This window comes from Mastigoproctus giganteus, chromosome 8 (genome assembly GCF_048544385.1).
Source record: "Mastigoproctus giganteus isolate SK-2022 chromosome 8, ASM4854438v1, whole genome shotgun sequence".
Classification (NCBI taxonomy): Eukaryota; Metazoa; Arthropoda; class Arachnida; order Uropygi; family Thelyphonidae; genus Mastigoproctus; species Mastigoproctus giganteus.
The window spans coordinates 45,674,194-45,694,758 of NC_143582.1; the positions used below are offsets into that span (position 1 = coordinate 45,674,194).

The 20,565-nt window shown below is 35.4% G+C and overlaps 1 protein-coding gene across 3 annotated transcripts in view; it reads left to right on the forward strand.

Moving 5' to 3' along the window:
- The window catches only part of LOC150081502 (transcription factor 12-like), a 621,638-nt gene that overhangs the window by 586,152 nt on the left and 14,921 nt on the right, over positions 1-20,565 (forward strand). Inside the window, exon 17 of one of the 3 annotated variants that reach the window (XR_016547303.1) lies at positions 14,240-14,451. The exons of the other annotated variants lie outside the window; for them this stretch is intronic. The gene's annotated coding sequence lies outside the window, so the exon portion shown is untranslated. The remainder of the gene's footprint in view (positions 1-14,239; positions 14,452-20,565) is intronic. 3 annotated transcript variants of the gene reach the window in all.

Consider the following 20,565-nt stretch of genomic DNA (forward strand, 5'->3'; position numbering starts at 1 on the left):
TGTATCTTAACTCCCAAGTTCTCTTGACCTCTACTGTCTTTCAGTCATCTTCTCCTCTTGTATTATTTTGAGGCTATAAAGTTGCAAGTTTGAAACCTTGCACTTTGCAGCAACAACAGCTGCCAATTTTCCAGCCATTCCTGATGCCTATCCAAATCTTTGAGAGAATACTACCCAGCACTTGTCATTAACTATTCTCCTGGTCTTGATATCATGCCTGTACCCCTTTACCCTTGTCATTTAAGAAAATCAGAACCAATAACAGTCCCAATACTAATCCTCAAGTGATCCCCTCTTCAAGATGGGGGACAGAGTCAAATGCATTGCTAAAGTCCATATATACAATTTTAAATTTATTTATTACATCCAACTTTCAAAATAGCTAACTAGATTAGTTAGCTGTTTTGAAAGACTGCAGACTGGCAGGTTTGTCTGTAGTCTTTTGAAGACCAAAGTAAATAACTAAATTGAGACTGACATTGACGTGTCTATTGTTACTTACGTTGGTCTTCATACCACCTTCATGAATTGGCTAACACCAGCACTTCTCCGATTCAAAGGAATCACTCTGAGTCTATTAATGCCCTTGAAATTAATTTTAATTGTTCAGTGCACTTTCTTTCTTTCTTTCTTGCTGCCTTACTCAGAATTATGTACCCATAATTCTGAGGGTACATAATTACTTATTCAGAATTACGTACCCTCAACCATAGGAGCATTTAGGCTAGAAAATGTTTCTAATAAACAACCTTCTATAATCAGTATCACAAATTATATATTGCTCATCTTCACTCACACAGTTTCTCCTCAGTGAAGGAGCTTTTATTTGTTAAGTACCTGTTCAATTCATCAGCTGAGCTGGTTTATCTGCAACAGAGAATCCAACCTTTTTTACTTGATTCAACCAATTTTTCCTTTCACTGCATAATATAGTCAGTTATAAAGAATTTCTCTATTTTTCTGCAAAAACAGTGTTTTCAGAAAAGGGCAAAAAAAAATAGTAAAACTATTAAAATTGGAATTTTTTGAACTTATATTCATTAATGAATTGGCCATCAGATAGACTAGTCTATATTTCAATATAGAAATGCAAGATAATAGCCTTGTTTTCTATAATGTGTGGCTATTTCATGTACTTGTGTGGTATGAAGCTAGTTAACAGTAGCCTTTTAGTGAAGTGCAAAAAATACAGCATAAAATTTCAGATGTGTATGGAAGATTTTCCATGTGTTGTAAAGGTTGAAAAAAGTAACAAGATGGTCATGTGTACCATATCTAGATGTTTTCATTTCAATTGGCAGGGAATATAGCCAAACAATTAGAAAATAAGCATAAGGACAGCATGTGATTCATAAAAGGATAAGTAAAAATAGATGTTATGTCATATGCTGAATATTTATTTGTATATTTTGTCACAGAACATAGTCTTCCTCTGAGTTGTTCAGAAATATGTTTCCCAATACTGAAATTGCACAGATAGGAAAAGAAGAAGCAGTGACAACTCAGAAAAACAGATCATTTTCACTACAGATATCAGTAACCAAGGTGACAAGTTGTACTCCATTGTGGTTACTTCTCATAATGAAAAAAAATTATCAAATAGAAAATAGCTTGCTTTCAGTGCCAACATAGTAAGGGTACAACATTGGGCATTTTCTCCTGAACACTCAAAAGCATACAAATTTCTTTATAAACTTTCTCGTACTTAGCATTGGTAATTCCCCTCTTACTGTCAGTCTAAAAACTGAAGCAGCAAGGGTATTAAAAGAGGAAATTGAGCACTTGATAGTAAAAAGCAAAGGAAATGCAAGCCTTTCTGCAAAAGTGGCTGGGTTTTTTTGTGGAAATTTACTGCTAGAAAAAAATGTGAAAAAAAAAAAGAAAGATTTAAACAGATTCAACTGATGCATAAAAGCAGTTCTAGGAGTGAAGTTGATAACTACAGACTGGTTAGCCTGACTTCAGTGGTAAGAAAAATCTTAGCAGCAGTGATTACGAGTGCAATCCAGGGACATTTAGATAGATGCATTCTGATGGACACAAAACATGGCTTTAAGGGTAAATCATGAATAACTAACTTAGTGGACTACTTTGACACAATTACTAATGAGCTGGATTTATGGACTAATATTGACATAGTTTATTTGGATTTTAGCAAGCATTTGACTTGCCCCCTCATGAGAGGTTTCTGTATAAGCTTGAACAGGTTGGGATCACTGGTAAGATTCTAATATGGATTTCTGAATGGCTGCAGGGCAGAAGGTTGTGATTAATGGATATTCTTCAGATTGGTGTAATGTCATGATATAAAAATATGCATATATATGAAGGGGTCCGTACAACTCAGTAGTTTGGGGGCTGCTCATTTATCAAGTGCTATCCTGTAGAAATAGGGAGGTCATAATCCCACTGTATAACGCAATTGTAAGACCACATTTTGAATAGTGTGTTCATCTATGGAGACATCTGAAAAAAGACATTGAGCTTCTTGAAAGGGTCCAGAGACAGGCAACTCGAATGGTGTGATCAGCATATGAGGAAAGACTCCAATTATGTGGGCTACAGAGCTTGGCAACTAGGCACCTCAGTGGTGACCTGATTGAGGTTTATAAGGCTCTGAGAGGGTTTAACAAAATGAATGAAGGTGGAATTCTCACTGTTATAAACAATTCCAGAACTAGAGGTCATAAATTCATATTGAGGTTTAGATTAGATTGTAGGAAGTTTTCTTTTAGCCAGCGAGTCATTGGAACAATTTGCCCTTGCAGAGAGGCATATAAATTGTGTTTTCTTATCTACTTGGTTGGGTTTTTTTTTTTTTTTTTTACCAGTGCAGCAAAAGCTTCCTTGCACTATGTGGCAAATACTGTTACTACCATATGTCACTGGAGTAAAAAAAAAATATTTTGAAGCAATCTCTGACAAGCCTATTTAAAAGAGAGGTTAGAAGTAGTGAGAACAGGCATATGAGCACTTTCAGAGTTACCAAATTCAAAAATACAAGTGATCACTAGTGAGTGGCACTGACCCATGTTCAGATCTACTTCGTGATCCAAAAGTTATGAAAGAAGACAAATTGACTGAACTGAAGAAAAAGAATTTTTGAATTGCAGTCTTCTGGTGAAAGCAATTCTATACTGACCAAACAAACTGATAATTCTAGGCATATTGCCTTCATGTGCCGATGTTCTATTCTGCCCGAGTGATTTTTAACTACAATATATAACAATCTCTCTCTCTCTTTCCACCCCCATATACAGTAGCCAAAAGGGAAAGTCATCAAAGGCTCAAAAAGCAAATCACCTTTTTTGTTTTTTCTCTAATTAACAAAACTAATACTAACTCTTAGCAATTTGATCAGTAGGTGGCACCCACTTCTGCCTCCTCCTGGTAGGGCCAGAAGCCCAGGAGGAAAAGCTCTCACTTGTGGGGCTAAAAAGAGCTATCATAGACTTTACAAACTCAGTATCCTCAGATCCAGCTGCCAGACAGTAAATTGAGCTAAATCCCTCTTCTGTGAAACAACCTAAGAAAGAAGACATTATTGAACAATTTGTCCAGCATGCCTTATGATAGTCTTTGACAGAACAAACAGTTATTAAGCCTTTGCCATTTTTAATACAAAAGTGCCTAGAGAATGCTGCTGGCCCACCGAAATTGGTATGATGATTAAAATCAATAGACCTTATTGAGACTGTTAGTAATAGGCACTGCAAACTGCAGCTCAGAATACAACCTTTGGAAGTGTTCCTAAAGTTTCTCCTCATGGCACCATAAACATGGCAAAGGGTGATTGCATGCATGTCACAGGTGAAATTTTTGAAGAACTAAAAGGTCAAAATGTCGAAGCCAAGAGATGTAGAGCCTAAAAGGTCAAAATGTAGAAGCCAAGAGAATTCTAACTAAAATGGAAGGCCCACCTTTTCCAACTTGAAATATCATACTTGCCTTCAGTTTGCCAAATCCTTCAGTCATAATCACAGGATATCTAAATTGGAAAGTTTATCCATATATTCCAAACCCTGTTAAGTATTTGTTTCAAATGCTAAAAGTTTGGGCATTTGCAGAGGGTTGGTAATATGTGCTAACTGTGTATCAAAGAACAGATCCTATTGCTTGTCTTGCACAAACAGTAGGATCTGTTCTTTGTTGCCAAATTGTAAAGATGATTACACTGCATATTTGGAAGCAAATACATGATTTGCTTCCAAATACTGACTGGGCTCATTCAATCTTATCCTCAGTACAAATTCCTGTGTTGCCACTCTCAAGAATACTCCAATACATTAATCTGTCCCACCAGATACAGTCTCAACACAGCATCTGAGCACAAAATGCAAAGACTGAAACAGAGTAGAAAACAATCTCTTCCCCAACCATATGGATGTCTATGATAATGTAAATCAGGGCAATTCAGTCCTAGAATTGTATAATGAACATTGACAAATGTAAAGTACTACACATGGGAAAAAGCAACCCCAGAGCAACGTATCAACTCTGTGGTACTACACTGACAGTGGTAGAGAATGAAAGGGACTTGGGGGTGATTGTGCAGGCAGATATGAAGTTCTCTGAGCAGTGCAGATGGGCTGCAAGAGTAGCTCATGGAGTATTGTCAATGATATATACAGGAATTTTTCCAGCAGGGATAAGGAGGTGATTATTCTATTGTATAAGGCAATGGTCAGGCCACACCTAGAGTACTGTATACAGGTCTGGAGGCCTCATTTCAAGAAGGATGTAGAGCTGCTGGAACGTGTACAGAGAAGGGCAACAAGATTAGTGAATGGAACAAAGGGGTGCTCTTACGAAGAAAGGCTTAAGTTTTGCAAATTACAGTGTCTGGAGACTAGGCACCAGCGAGGTGATCTGATAGAAGTGTATAAAGCCTTGAATGGTTTAAGCATGCTCAATGCTGATGGGATTCTTCCTCTAGCTCAGAAAAATCACCTGAGAGGGCATAAATTCAAATTGAGGAAAGACAGATGTAGGATAGACGTGCGGAAATTTGCCTTTAGCCAGCGGGTGGTTGGTTGGTGGAACAGACTGCCATCCCTTGTGGTGGAGGTTGATAGCCTAAATAAGTTTAAGGCTCAGCTGGACAGGTATTTTGAACGAACAGAGGGGTGAAGTGGAAGTGGGTTTTTTTTTTTTTTTTGGCTGATGCTGCATAAGCTTGCTTTCTTGCATCAAATGCCTCTACTAATGCTAATGCTAATGAAGAAAATCTGCTCAGGCCATCCTATATTTCCCAAAAAAAGAGAGCACAAACTTGATTAACAGGGCAGACTGCCTCTCAGAGGCAAACCCAAGTAACTCTAACTCTAAACCCAAGTAATGCATGCAGTCATTTTTGAAGTAACAGACAACATTCGCGATAATATTGTCCAGTATAATCCTACAGCCATGTCTTCCAGAAATAAATTTAACCTCAAAGGTAAATGCCACAAAATCCAGCTGTAATGGTGCTTTGTGATTGAGTCTAGGGTTTCCCTTGTGTGTGGAAGCAGTCACAGTTCACATCACAATTGACTTAGCACTAACTTTGGTATCACTATACTGTCCTCCAAATCACCACTGTTCTTATGATACTGAAAATCTAGTGAAAACCTCCTTTCTTCACTTTGGAAGACATGAATACTCACTATTCTGTATGGAAATCCCATCACAGGACAGAGTCTGATATAAAAACTGCTGGACAGAACAAAAATCTCACACTTAAATAAAGGCAATGTACACACATTTTCCCTGTGGCACAAGCTCAGCTACTGACATGCCCTTTTCATTAATCCTATATCCACTTTTGAAGGGGAAATTTCTGAAGGCCCAATAAACAGTGATCATTTTTCCATGACTTACAGAATATTAACAGATGATCCACCACATGATACTAGAATAAAATAAAAATTCCAAAAAGGTAGTTTGGGCCGAATATTCATCTTTGTCCGAATTAGGTGAACGGGTTGTCGTTTCCCAATTCATGGACAATGCTATGTCAGATGCTAATGGCAGCAAAAGCTGTAGTTCAACAAATATTCATGAGACAACACAAACATACTGCATATTGGCCAAATGGTGAATGCAACACAGCAAAAAAAATAAATAAATAGAAAGATAAAACTTGGAATTTCTTTTTCAAGTACTCTACTACTACTGACAATCTTATAAATTATAAAAAAAAGCTCACCACATTTGACATGAAGCAAAAAGGAATCCTGGATGCATCTTGCATCCACTAACAGTACATTAGTGGAAGCAAGCTGCATAATTTGTTATAATTTGGAACAAAACAAATAAACAGTAAATATTTTTCTATACCATCTTCAATAATACACTGAAATGGAGAGGTTATAACTATACCTGATCTAATTGCAAAGTTAACTGAAACATCCATATATGTGCATCCTTCCAAAAACTGAATGACAGACAAATGAACTGAACTTTAATTCTACACAGCGGTACTTATACAACCAGCCACAGAGCAGTTGCAGGAAGCACCAACCAAGAAGAAGCAATGCTGAGGCCTAGATGGCATACACTATCAGCCAATCCAGTAACTTAGTGTAAAATCTCTAGGCATCTTACTAGCTTTATACTGTAGAATTTACTTAGAAAACTACTATCCAATGCTCAATAGCACTTGCCTTTCCCAAACCAAGAAAAAAAATCGCTCCAACCCAGTGCACAATTGCTGTTACAAATTGTATAGGAAAAATATTACAAAAAATTGTTAGCAAAAGACTGTTGTGGTTCTTGGACAAACAGCAATCGTTAAATATGCTAACTCATCCTTAGATCTTATGATAAAGGCAGAAGCAATAGAATGTATGCCTTCTGACAGATATATGTTGAAAAGGCCTTCAACATAACCTGGTGTTATGGCATATTACAAAATCTCTCTAGCTATAGTAATCGTGGTATGTGATGCAAGAAAGCAAGCTTATGTAGCATCAGTCAAAAAAACAAAAAAAAAAAAAAATTCACACAACCAGTCCCTCTATATGTTTGTCCAGTTCTTCCTTAAATTTATTTAACCTATCAACTTCCACGACAGATGGAAGTTTGTTCCAGCAATTAACCACCCGCTGGCTAAAGGCAAATTTCCGCACATCTACAGCTGTCTTTCCTCAATTTGAATTCATGCCCCTTAGGTTCGTAATCTGAACAAGTGGAAGAATCCCATCAGAATTCAGCGTGCTCAATCCATTCAAGGCCTTATACACCTTAATCAGATCACCTCGCAGGTGCCCAGTCTCCAGCCGCTGCAATTTGTAGAACTTAAGCCTCTCTTGGTAAGAGGATCCCTTCATTCCCCTCACCAATCTTGTTGCCCTTCTCTGTACACACTCAAGCAAATCTACATCCTTACTAAAATGAGGCCTCCAGACCTGTACGCAGTACTCAAGGCATGGCCTGACCATTGTCTTAGACAGAGGGACAATCACCTCCTTTTCCCTGCTAGCAAAATTCCTGTATATCATTGACAAAACCCCATGACCTCCTCTAGCAGCCTGTCTGCATTGCTTAGAAAACTTCATATCTGACTGCACAATTACTCCCAGGTCTTTTTCATTTTCTACTACCCAAGTGTAGTACTGCACAGTTGGTACATTCCTCTGCGGTTACTTCTACCCAATATGCAGTATTTTGCATTTTTCAATGTTAAACTTCAGTTGCCACTTCTCAGCCCATCTGCCCAAATTATCTAGATCCTGTTGCAGTAGCACACTTCCATTACTGTCATTAACAACCCTACCAACCTTTGTATCATCTGCAAACTTTGATCACTAAGCCTGATATACCTTCATCAATATCATTGATAAATATACAAACAACAGCGGCCCCAATGCTGAACCTTGTGGGACTCCACTAATAACATTATTCCACAAAGAGCAGTGTCCATTAATTACCACCCTCTGTCTTCTCCCACCCAACCACACTTTTATCCATTGTAGCAACTTACCCTTAATAACATTCTGCTCCAATTTGTACAGTAGTCTTCCATGCACAACAGTGCCAAAAGATTTCCTGAAATCCAAGTATATGATATCAAAATTATTTTTTGCATCCAGTTCCTTTGTAACCACATCATAATATCCTATCAAATTTGTCAGACAAGACTTTCCCTTAACAAACCCATGCTGTGTCTGAATTATTGCTGCAGTCTTGTCTAGATGATCCTGCAATGCATCTTTAACCAGTGACTCCATTATTTTACTCGAAACAGAAGTTAAACTAACTGATCTGTAATTACTCGAGTCACCCTTTGATCCCCCTTTGTGAACTGGGGATACATTTGCACAAATCCAGTCCGTGGGTACCTCCCCTGAGTCCAAGGATGCTCTCATAATTATGAGAGCATCCTTGGATAGGCTATCATCTAAAATTAATCCATATCTTTCTAAGCCATAGAATCTTTCAGGTCAGATATCAAAATTGCAAGAAGAGCAAGTTCCTCTCAGCTCCGTCCTCAGTGTATCTCTGTTTTCAGTCAGAATTGATTTTATATGTAAAATGTACTAGACACAGTGGAAATATGCAGGTACATTTCTACAAAAATATCTAAAAAATCAACCAACGATTTTGTAATATGTCATAACACCGCATTGTGTTCAAGGAAGGCCTTTTAAAGGAGCAACAAATAAAATAGGAATACAGACCAAGACCAATGGTTACAGGATATCAAAGGGAAAAACAATGGCAATCCACTTTTCCAGAGAACTCAGAATGCACCCTGAACTTGAGATCAGGTTAGAAAACCAGCCAATTTCTCTCACCAAGTGTTTTTTTTTATTTTTTTTTTTTTCTTTCATTGGTTTAACTCTAGGTAATAAACTTAACTTTCTGGAGCATATCAAATATCTCCACACATTCTGCCTAAAAAATCCAGACATTATCAGGATGATGTCTGCAGTGACATGGGGAGCTGACCATTGCACACCTTTACTCCAGTCTAGATTATGGTACCTACAGCTCTGGTACAACCAGTGTTTTGCAGTGGCTAGACTGTATACATAACAGCACTATATACATTGCTTTAGTAGTCTATACAACATCACTAGTATAGAGCTTGTATGTTGAAGCCTATAATTCCTACTTCACCTCCAGACAACTGCTCTTAGTAGTCTATGCTGCAAAAATTGAGTCTTCCTACTTTGGCATATTTCTGTCCTACTTGACCCCCACCCCTCCCCTTTGATCACCTTTCACATTTTGGGCGAATGAGGTTCTCCTTTTCCAAATTTTGAAAACATCATCATACAAATTCACATCTACATGCATATTTTACTCTTAATTTATTCTGAAAGGCTCCAAAACAGAGCACAGAGTTGGGACAGAACTGTTTTAAGATTAATGTTTCTAAAAAAACTTCCATTAGAATGTGATATATACATTTCTGACCTGATGCATACAACTAGCCATAGAATCAATAAAATCTCAATTGCTATCTCTATATCAATCCTACAATAAAAAAAGCTCTGTTTATCCTATCCATGAGTAAATTTTAGATATATTCCCAGGAATGAGAGATTTCTGGGCACACACTAGAAAAGAACACACTGATCATGCAACCAAACAGTGAGTCCCATCAACTGCTCCTTTCATATATACCATAGATTTATTATAGGGTCATCAGAAAGAAATTATTGCAAAATGACAATTCAACTGGCAAAGCCAGGGAAATAACTAATTTCTACATATTAAACCAGATGTAAAACTCACGAAATCAAATTTATGGACAAGCAGACAAAAAGAGTGTGCATACCCACCTCCATATCAGCCTGTGCTAACACACTTTGTGCCTTCTCTTAGCAACTGATCCTCCATAATGCTTACTGTCAAACCCACGTCAGTTTAACATCAGCCTAAGCTGCAATTTCTATAACAGGATAGACAGATAACCCTCTCTACTCAGTCAGAATAATCATTTCCCCCTCCCAAAAAAACAACTTTGTAAAACACACTAGACAACACTATAAAATATAAAAAGAAATTGACAGTAAATTTTTTATACCCCGCATTATACCTTTTGTTTTTTGCCATTAATCAACACAAGAACCTCTGCACATGATCCTCTGTATTCTTTAATCACATTCTCTTTGAGAAAACAGTACTCGTTATAGGCCAATTATAATGAAAACTTTGTCATTGTCTGAATGTCTGTTTATCCATACATAGGAAGAATGTCCATTTATCCAGATAGTCATTCTAATTTCTGTTGTACCTCGTTAAAAAATTTCATGACTGTTCAGCGACAGAGCCAAATTTATTTGGAATAACACTTTAGGATACATTATCTTAACATAAAATTTCATATTATTATTATTAGCCATATGATGCAAGGAAGCCTGAGGCTTTTGCTGCACCAGCCAAAAACAAATTTCTCAGTTAACCTGTGTGTGTGTGTGTGTGTGTGTGTGTGTGTGTGTGTGTGTGTGTGAGAGAGAGAGAGAGAGAGAGAGAGAGAGAGAGAGAGAGAGAGAGAGAGAGAGAGAGTCAGAAGTAGAAAGAAATCACCAAGAAAGAGAAGAAGAATGATGATATCCAGCTGAGGACCCTGGGTGTGCCAAGCCCATACTTGGCAGATGTGAGCCCCTGGGTTTATCTTGGCTTTGTTCAGTGTATTATCTTAGCATCAAGAGTTAAATGGAATTTACATTATGAAGTCTTGAAAAATTTGTTCATGGTACATTTTCTTGATTGTTCTGTGAAACAAAAATTTTAAATGATGAGTTACACCTAACATATTGTATTTCCACAAAATTATTTGTAACATAATAGTAATTTATATTGTCTCAAATATAATAATGCCTATAACAACCAGAAAATCAAGATTATTATTTTGTTTATTTCAAGATGTGTAATGTCTTAATATGCTGCCATTCTGTTATTATTAATGCTTTGAATATAAGTTGTGTATGGGTGTACTGATTATATATTTAATGTCATTCACTTAATCTGTTATATATGCGCTACATGCTTAAGAGTCACCATTGCATATTATAATTAGCCATAATTGCTAGACAGCAAAAACCATTATTCCTGCACACAATAAAAGTAAAATGTTCAGGTTAGTTCATTTTTTTCCTCTCAGGATATGCATATATATTCTGATTCTGCATATCTTTGTTCACTCTGAATACATCCTTGATAATAGGATCATCACTCACTCCATTTACTTCAATAAAAAGAATATAAACTTAATAACAAATAAATTTCATTATCCACTATTGAAAAGTACCTTTTTTTATCCTATAGAAAATGTCAATTATTTGTACACCTTTTATTTTAGTGGTGTTACCCATCAACATCATCTGAGATTCTGTCATCAGTACAACAAGATTAAAGGGTAACACACAAAATGTAAGGTGTATAATAAAGTAAAATGAGGTTCTGATAAAGAGATAATAACATCACAGTAATGTCAACAGCATGTAAGATGTATAAATAAAGTGGAATTTTATATTCTGTAGAAACTCATTTGAGGAATTAGTTCAGATCCAACTGTAGACTGCTGCAGAAATTTTTAAAAGCCCCCGAGTAATTCTAGGTTTTTCATCCAGCACAATGTGCAAATGATATCAATTTAGCACACTATTATCATAGTAGTCAGTGCATTGAAAATCCCCAAACCAAATAGCCAGCCAGCAATATTGTCCCATTCTGTTAGATATTATAGCAGTTTTGTTAACTGCACATATGAGGATCCATTGAGCATTTTATTTTTGATCAGCATGTCTGTGATGAACAAAACCTGGGTTGTTTGTGGGAGGCTCTAGATTTTGTAATGTAAATTGTAGATTACTTTGCATAAATCTCCCTCTTCTTGAATCTACCAAGATAGCTGTTGATAATGATGTACATTATAGTGTAAAAGGTTATTCTTTTACATGTTTTGAACTGATATTTCAACTTGTTTTGGTCATTAGGTGTTTAAAAATAGAAAATGATGGAAACATTTTCTGACTTGATGTTTTTGAAATCTGCATTAGCATTTTGCTACTATTTAATATTGAGGATATGGATGAAATCAGGATGATCTAAACACTAGTGAAAAGTGTAGGAATAAAATATATAGATTAAATTAACACTACAAATACCAATACGGGAATTCTTTGTATTCCTCGGGATAAATTTATTCTGTGAACAATTACAAATTATGTTAAAGGAGCTATTCCAGTCTCTTGATCATATGCAACACTACTGCCAACTGGAGCAAAAGGAAAAATAAAACAATAATTGAAACTTATATATAATCCTTTAACTGTGATATTAAATGTCAGGCAAGTGTGTAAATATAATTCATGAAAGGTTACCTCTAATCACCTCTAGTATAGTGCCCCCCCCCCCACTACAGTGCAACAGCAGAATGCATCCAGCTCAAAATAAAAAAAAATAATAATAAAATAAATCATTTTTTGTATAACATTTTAACTCCGTTATTGTCAATTTCTCCCATAGTTTCTTTTAATCATCTGATTTTTGTATTTTTTTCTTCCGTTTTGTGTTATTCTCATTGACAATGATTTTAAAATTCTTTTTTCCTGTATAGTTTCATACAAGTGAATACATGTTTTGCAGCTTCTCATTTTTTCTTTTAACATTCTCTCTGTTTACCCTCAACATATATTGCCCTAACAAAGGGTTTTTGGCATAAGTAAACTTATTTACAGTTTTGTACCTAAAAAAACTGCATTCTTTATAATCTTTTATTTGTCTGTTCATCTAAGTACGAGTTACTCTCTGAAGTCTTCTTTTGATAAATTATCTGCGTTTTGGTAACAAAAAAGTCTTTGGGGGTCACTCATCAGCAGCACTATCCATTTCTTTGTGATATTCTCTGATCACTCTGGTGAAGTGAGGAGGTACAGTATAATCAAAAATGCTGTCTTTCTATTAAAGGATGCACTAAAAACTATGGCTTATAGAAAGCTACCCTTTAATGCAACATCCAGACACACATCAAAATACTGTTAGATATATATTGCTATTAACAGATTTTTTAAATGAGTATGGGCCTGTAATTGTTTGTCAACAAATATCAGTCTACACTAATCCATATATTAGTTTGGTTGAGAATGAACAGTGTCCTTCTGATAGGGATTCCCTAGTCTGGCACACGAACAGACAGATATTGGCAAATTTTTGGGGACAAAGATTTAAAAGTTATCGTGTACAATTGCTTAGTGTTGTACATTAAGTCTCTAGGTTCAGATATAGAAACTAAAAACATCAAATCATGTAACAGTTTAAAGTTTTAAAAAAAAAAAAATGGCAGAAGACAATCCCAATAAAACCAATTAAGTTTTGGAAATTGTTGTCTATATTTTTAAGTTGCTTGGTGATTCTTAGCCATATTTTTCCTACTCCTGGTCTAGTATAATATTGTGTTCCATATTTCTCTGTCATTTCTGAATATATTTTCTTGATAAAAATTGAAGAGTGATGGTGCTTATAATTTAATTAGCTACCATGTGGATTAGGATAAAACATTTCCTATCAGAATATCCTATTCCTCCCTCCTCTCCAAACTCATATGTATTGTAAACTTGTTTTATAATAGATTTTAAACATAACAGTTATTGTGAAGGGATATGTAGAAGATATAGACATGGTGAACTGATGGGCCAATTACTCTTTTGAGAAGTTGAATTATATAAAATATTTTAAAATTTGAAAAAAACAAAACATATAGTAACCCTTCATAGTGAAGACTTTTGCACTCAACTCTTGTTTGCTCTCTCTCAATCCCAGAACTGTTTAATTATTCACAGTTTTTATCAAAAACAGTTGGACAGCAGTACATATGGATTTTAAAATAACTGTTCTGATCAGCTTGCTTTCTTGGGATTTATTGAGTGAGCACCTTTCCACATTAAAGAAGTGGAAAACTGATTTGTTTTCATTCTCCATATGTAATCAGAATTGATTACAAAAGGGATTGTGTGATGGTTTACTGGCAGGGTATATGGCAATAGTCTCTTACTTAAGTATATGAATTCTGTGTAGTCTTGTGTTAAATAGTGGCTGCATCCATAAGGTATTGCCACCACCATATTAGGAGTTAATAGTGCCTTTGAAGTTACAAGAACTAAATGAATGTCGCATTAAATTTTTAACACAATTTTAATTTTTTTTTTTTTACATTAAAATATAATCAAAAAGTAACTGATTCAGTTATATTTCCAAATATATATTCCATTTTATGTGCTTTGCCAAATTGCTTATTTTCTACCAGAATGACTCCTTCACGTAAGGACTTCATGAAGCAGAATCAAAATAATACCGTGTCTTCAGTTTGCAGTGTGATTTGCCATTTCTTCAGTTTACCTACCCATCAGTGTATACTCTACTACAGTTTTGCCACAGAAGGAAAATAAAATGATTTTCAGATGTCATTAAATTCCTTGTGACCAAATTAGTTAAAATTGTTAATCTACAGCTCTACAGGTTAGTTAATTACAGTTATAATTTGCAGTATGTTTGTCATTATAAATTTTCACTCTTAACTACTTTTAAGTTCATTGGATAATTTCAGCTATTATTGGTGAACATGGAAAGTATACAAAGAAATAGCAGCAGACACTATGATAAGGACATTGCTTAGAGTGTTAAATATAATTAAATAAGACACTATAGGGACAAAACAATTTATGGAACAGTAAATTAAAAAAAATTTTTTTTTTACAAATTTCCTAAACCTGTACAGTATCCAAATACAATAATATATGACATTTCTGAATTTACTTGTGGAATTCTGCTTTCAGGCCAAGAGAGGCATTAATAAAATGCTAACAATTATTTACAAAGTAACATATGTTACATAAACAAAAGTAGATCTTGAAATGCAATAATTCTAATAATTTCTAACATAACTATAATAACATGAAAAAAAAATCAAGGCCAAGATTTAATTAATTGAAGTGATTAAGAGTTGGCAGCTATGCATAGCTGCCAACTCTTAATCTTCATTGTAAATCAGGAGAGTTAGCAGCTATGCATAGCTGCCAACTCTCCTGATTTACAATGAAGACTTTTTTTTCCCAATCTATTCGCTTGCTTACCATCCTAACAGGTTTTCCTCCATCTTTTTTCACAAAAAAAAAAAAAAAAAAAGTTTTAGAATTATTAAAAAGAATCTGCAAATTTGTGCATGCATTTCTTTGTTCATTTCATCTTTAGTTAATGAAGTCAACTTAGTCTGTATTGCATAAAGTATACAGCACTCAGAATATCATTAAATATATGCAATATTAAAACCATATTTTCTTTGTATGTGATGTAAAACTAAATTTGTCTTTCAGATGCTAAAGAAATAAAATATAGCATTAAGAAGACGTATGTCCAGATTTTTCTGTGTATTATAAGGTCTGGAAAAGATAATGTGCTTTTTATACTATATATAGCTAGTTAAAAGTAGTGCAAAAAGCAGAGTTAATAGACATTTGCAAACAAATAAGCATAACAGCATCAAGAAAGAAATGCAAAAAACGAGATGTAACATTTCATAGTGAAGGTGGTAGTATCATTACTCCTGGGCACGCTAATAGTTCAAAAGCATACAGTACTGGTAAATGATCCTAGCTGTATATAAAATGTGTGTGTTGTCAGGGAATTTTAATTTCAAGGTCAAGACCTGGATTAAAAATAAATCTTTTTTTTTTTTTTTTAATTAAAAATCAATTTCCTGCTTTCCGAAAGTCAAAAGGTGGAAGCTGTGCCAAGTGAAAAGTGGTGACAGCAACTCATGAACAATATAATCAGCCAAACTATCTAAATGTGGGCTTAGTTAAACTTAGTTTCTTTCTCTAAGAGTTACATTTGCTCCAGAAATAATATGGGTTCTGGGAGCTTATTGAATTATGCTATGGGTTACTGTTTTTCTGGATCAGTAAAAGTCCTGGAATCATGTTGGTGGTTATTCTAGCTAGGTTATAAAGATTGTCAAAAACAATGGATATTTTCAGAACATCATCACTAACACCACCAATAATACTGTCCTATAATTCAACAGTGATCTTCCCAATTAGGCAAGATTTGATTCTCACATTCATTCCTTTTGTTCCCAGACAGCAGGAATACTCTACCTGCTACACCAGTTCAAAGGCATTAAAACAAGAGGCCCCATTTATGCAGTAATCAAATCTTTTGCATATGAAAAGGTGTGGTGTAGTGTGTGTTTGTATATATGTTTGGAAATCATATAGAAGGTGTGTATATGTTTGGACATCATATACTTACCTACTATTCCAAATTGGACATTATTGGAATGTCTAATTTGGAATAGTAGGTAAGTACAGCTAGGCCTCGCATAACACGAGTTCGATTAACGCGATTTTCAGTTAATGCTATTTAAAAAATTATACCACTTTTAACAATGCAAATTTCCAGTTAATGCGATCTTTTTTTTTTTTTTTTATGCGATAGTTGAAAAAGATTTGAATCGCGCATTAAGCTTACCGCGAGTCGTACGGTCAATAAACAAATGTTTGCCTGCTGCCCGCCTCGGTGTGTTCCATCAACCATCGGAAGAAGACTTGTTACTTGTTTGTCTCCTGCTAATAAAGTCAATGCACACTTGCATAAAAATTCAAATTTTTAAATGAGCCAGATGAAAATGTTACCGCAAAGGAGATAACGATGAAAGAATTAGATGAAATCTTTCGTATCGCATAGAACCTCAAACAAAAGGTTTAATGTTCTCTGCGATATTTATTTCACCAGGGCCCAGAGAAGATTGTTGTCGGCTATCGGAAATTGATTGATGAAAAGAGAAAGTCAACACTGTTCAAATATTTCCGCAACAGTCATTTCTTCATTGTGTATTTTATGTCAGAGGTTCCCAAACTTTCTCGGTTCACGGCGCCCTTAGTGTCTCAGTAATTTTTTCAAGGTGCACCCAGACCAAAAGAAATACCTAACAGTTCCGTTTAGTAGTTAGGACCAAACAACTTAATAAGAAATGCTGAAACTGTGAACTACCTCGAGCTAGTGGTTCGCGCGGTGTCAGACAGATGTCAAGTATCGCTGTGTTTCCCTCGAAAATTTAAAATATTCCACGGTGCACAGTTTGGGAACCATTGTTTTATGCAATAAACATTTAATTCCATAATTATTTTCATTATCTTTTACATTGTATACAGTTAAAAAGTTATTTAAAAGGTATTTTTAAAATTCTTTATGGACATTCTAGAAAGTCAAGGACCAATTATAATTTTTCCTATTGATTATTATATTCGATTAACGCATTTCCGTTTCCAAATTCCGTTTGCGCGATGCGCTCGCGGGACGAGTTAATCGAGGCCAGCCTGTATAATACAGCTTTCAGCTCTCTCCATTGTGCACACTTGAGATTTCAAAAATACAAAAGTGTTATGAAGGAGTCCCTCTTCATAAGATGTGTTCCAGAGTCACTCATCAGTAAGAAAGGTGAGTAAATTTCAACCTGCAATATCCAAACTTGTCCAAGAAACAGATTTTGACTTATTTAAATTAGTTCACCAGGATTAGCCTACTGGCAGAGGGACAATTCAAAGCATTCCAGTCTTCATTTTCTGAAAACAGCTGTGAAGTCTACAGTATATCAGGATCATTCCATCAGTATACCTATACCAAGTCACCTCTCCATACGACAAAAATCTAACAGGATAACAGACCATCCTTCTATAACCCAGATCTGTTTAGTATGGTAAAAGTCTGAAAATCCAAATGCCAGAAATCCGGACTTTAGAAAAACTCACAAATTTTTTTTAATTTAGCTGACTTTTGTGTGTGCACGCACATGCGTGAGTGCCACAGATGCCCAGCGTCAACAAGCAAGCTCGCGGTCGCCATTTTGAAATGAGCAATGAAACCGTGGCAATGGTATAATTTTTGTCTTACTCTTTCGATTTACCATATATAGCATACGTCTTTACAAGCCCATAATAATGGCTCTTAAAATAGATAAACTTCATGGTGTGAAGAGAAAGAAGAACATGTTGAAATTGAGTGATAAACTTGAAATAATTAAGAAACTAGAAAATGGTGTGAGCAATGCTGTTTTAATGGAAACATACAGCATTGGAAAGTCTACAATTTACAATATAAAAAAGGCAAAGAATAAAATTCTAGAATTCACAGCCTTGTCTGAGCCTTACAATAAAATTGCTGAGAGAAAAAGTTTACACCGCCCAAAATTAGAGAATCTCGATAAAGTTATTGTTATTTGGTTTTTTTAGGAGCATTAGCAACTAGGGCCATATTGCTCCGGGGATATGCAGTGGTTATTCCCTGACCTTTCCACATCCTCAGTATTTGGTGGTCACAGGCTTGAATCCTGGTCTAATCAAGAAGCGTGTGCACTGCTGCTTCTGCCCACCTGGCTACGGAGGTGCCTTCTCGATAAAGCGTTGTACGAATTGTTTTTGCTAAAACAATCAGAAGGTACTGCAATTTCTGGGCCGATGCTTATTGCCAAAGCAAGGTCTTTTAAGTAGCAAATGAACATTGAATCAGAGTGCACATTTAGTGACGAATGGCTTAGGAATTTCAAGACTCGTCATGGTATTAGACAGTTAGATACTGCTTGAGAAAAACAGTTGGCTGATACACAAGCAGCAACAGAATATAGTGCAACATTTGAAAAAGATTGTATCTGACTATGACCTTACAGCTGGTCAAATTTATAATGCTGATAAAACAGTGGTTTACTGGAAGTGTTTGCCCACAAAAACTTTGGCTGGAAACCAAGAACAAAATGCAACAGGATTTAAGCATAATAAGGAAAGACTAACCGTTCTTATGTGTGCTAATGCTTCAGGTCGGCATAAAATTAAGCTTTTGGTGATTGGTAAATTTCAGCACCCACGGGCCTTTAAAGGAATTGTGCACTTACCTGTGACCTCTAAAGCCCAAAAAAAAATGCTTGGATGGACAAAAATATATTTTACAATTGGTTTGTTCATGATTTTGTTCCATCAGTTCGTCAGAACTTGAGAAAATTGGGGAAGCCTGCAAATACAAAGTGCCTGCTACTTCTCGACAACTGTAGGGCCCACCAGCATGAATCAAAATTAGTGGCTGATTGCGGAAATACTTGCCACCAAACGTAACACCATTAATTCAACCCATGGATCAAGGAGTCATTAGGAACTTTAAATGTCACTATAAAAATGATTTTATGATGAAAATGATGCATAAGAATGTCGATCCTTCAGAATTTCAATGCAATTTTACAATCAAAGATGCAATATTTTCACTCGTGACTGCATGGAATGCAGTCAAGCCTGTAACTCTTTTAAGAGAGTGGTGAAAGTTATGGCCAAATGTGAACGTTTGCAGATGTACCATCTGATCGAAATGAAGATTTTGAAGGATTTCACATAAAGCTGAAGGCTTCTGAAGTGAAAGAACTGATAGAAACTGTTAAATTATGTACGGAAGACAACCCTCTATGCAAACTACGCTGATGACATAGAAGAGTGGATACACATTGAAGATGATATTGAAGTTGCAGCGACTTTCACTGATCAAGAAATTATTCAAAGCATTATAATTCCTGATAAGCTAAAAGAGAATTATTGAAAAGAATCTGGTGAAGAAAACGACAAAGTTGAAGAAGAAAAGATATTTTGGGCTACTGCAGAAAAGTCCATTGAAACAGTTATTAAATTTATGGAACAGAACCATAGCCTCAGTCTTCAGGACATCATGTATGCACACATGGTGCATAATAATTTTATCACAAAGTTGTAAACAAGATGATATACGAAAGTATTTAAAGAAAGAATAGAAGCATCAAGCAGTGCAGCGGATAGAGTAGAAGTTGCAAGTGTTCCATCCGCAAGCAGTGAAACGGACGCAACAGAAATCACGGAAAAGAGTGAATAATTTTTTTTTTTTTTTTTTTTTTTTCGGTAGTTGTTGCCGCATTGGCTTCTGTGGCCATAATGCACCTCCCAAGGTTTTTGCAGTACTTTGATCCAAGCTTGAGGCGGGATTCGAACCCGCGACCTTTGGGTTGCCAGGCAGGCACTTTACCCACCCGGCTAGCCCGGTCTGCATAAATATTTGTTTGTTTTTCGAACTTTGTATTTTATATGAAAATGTTTTGTTAATAAACTAAAACAAATAATTAATTTATATAAAATATGTATCTTCTGCTTTCATTTATATACTGTATTTTTCTTTTACATTGTTCCTTTTTAAACACAATTTCAAACATTACATGCTTTTTTTTTTTTTTTTTTTTTTTGTTTGGTGAAAATTTTTATGTTTACATCTTTGTCAGGTGTTGACTTTATTTTTCTTTAATACTGCTCATTTCAATAAATGAAGCATGCTTTATTTGCTATTGAATAAACTGTCAAAATTTACCTGATATTCTCTTCTTTATTCCATCTTAAATTTGAATTTTAAAAGTACTGCCTGAGAATCAGAAAATCCTGATCGACCTAGTGCCCAAGCAGTCCGGATTTTCGGACTTTTACTGTACAAGGTCTAACCACAACAGAACAAGGCACCCATAACAAAAGTGCGATTCAAGAAGCATTGCAGAAACCCATACTATCAATGAAACAAAAG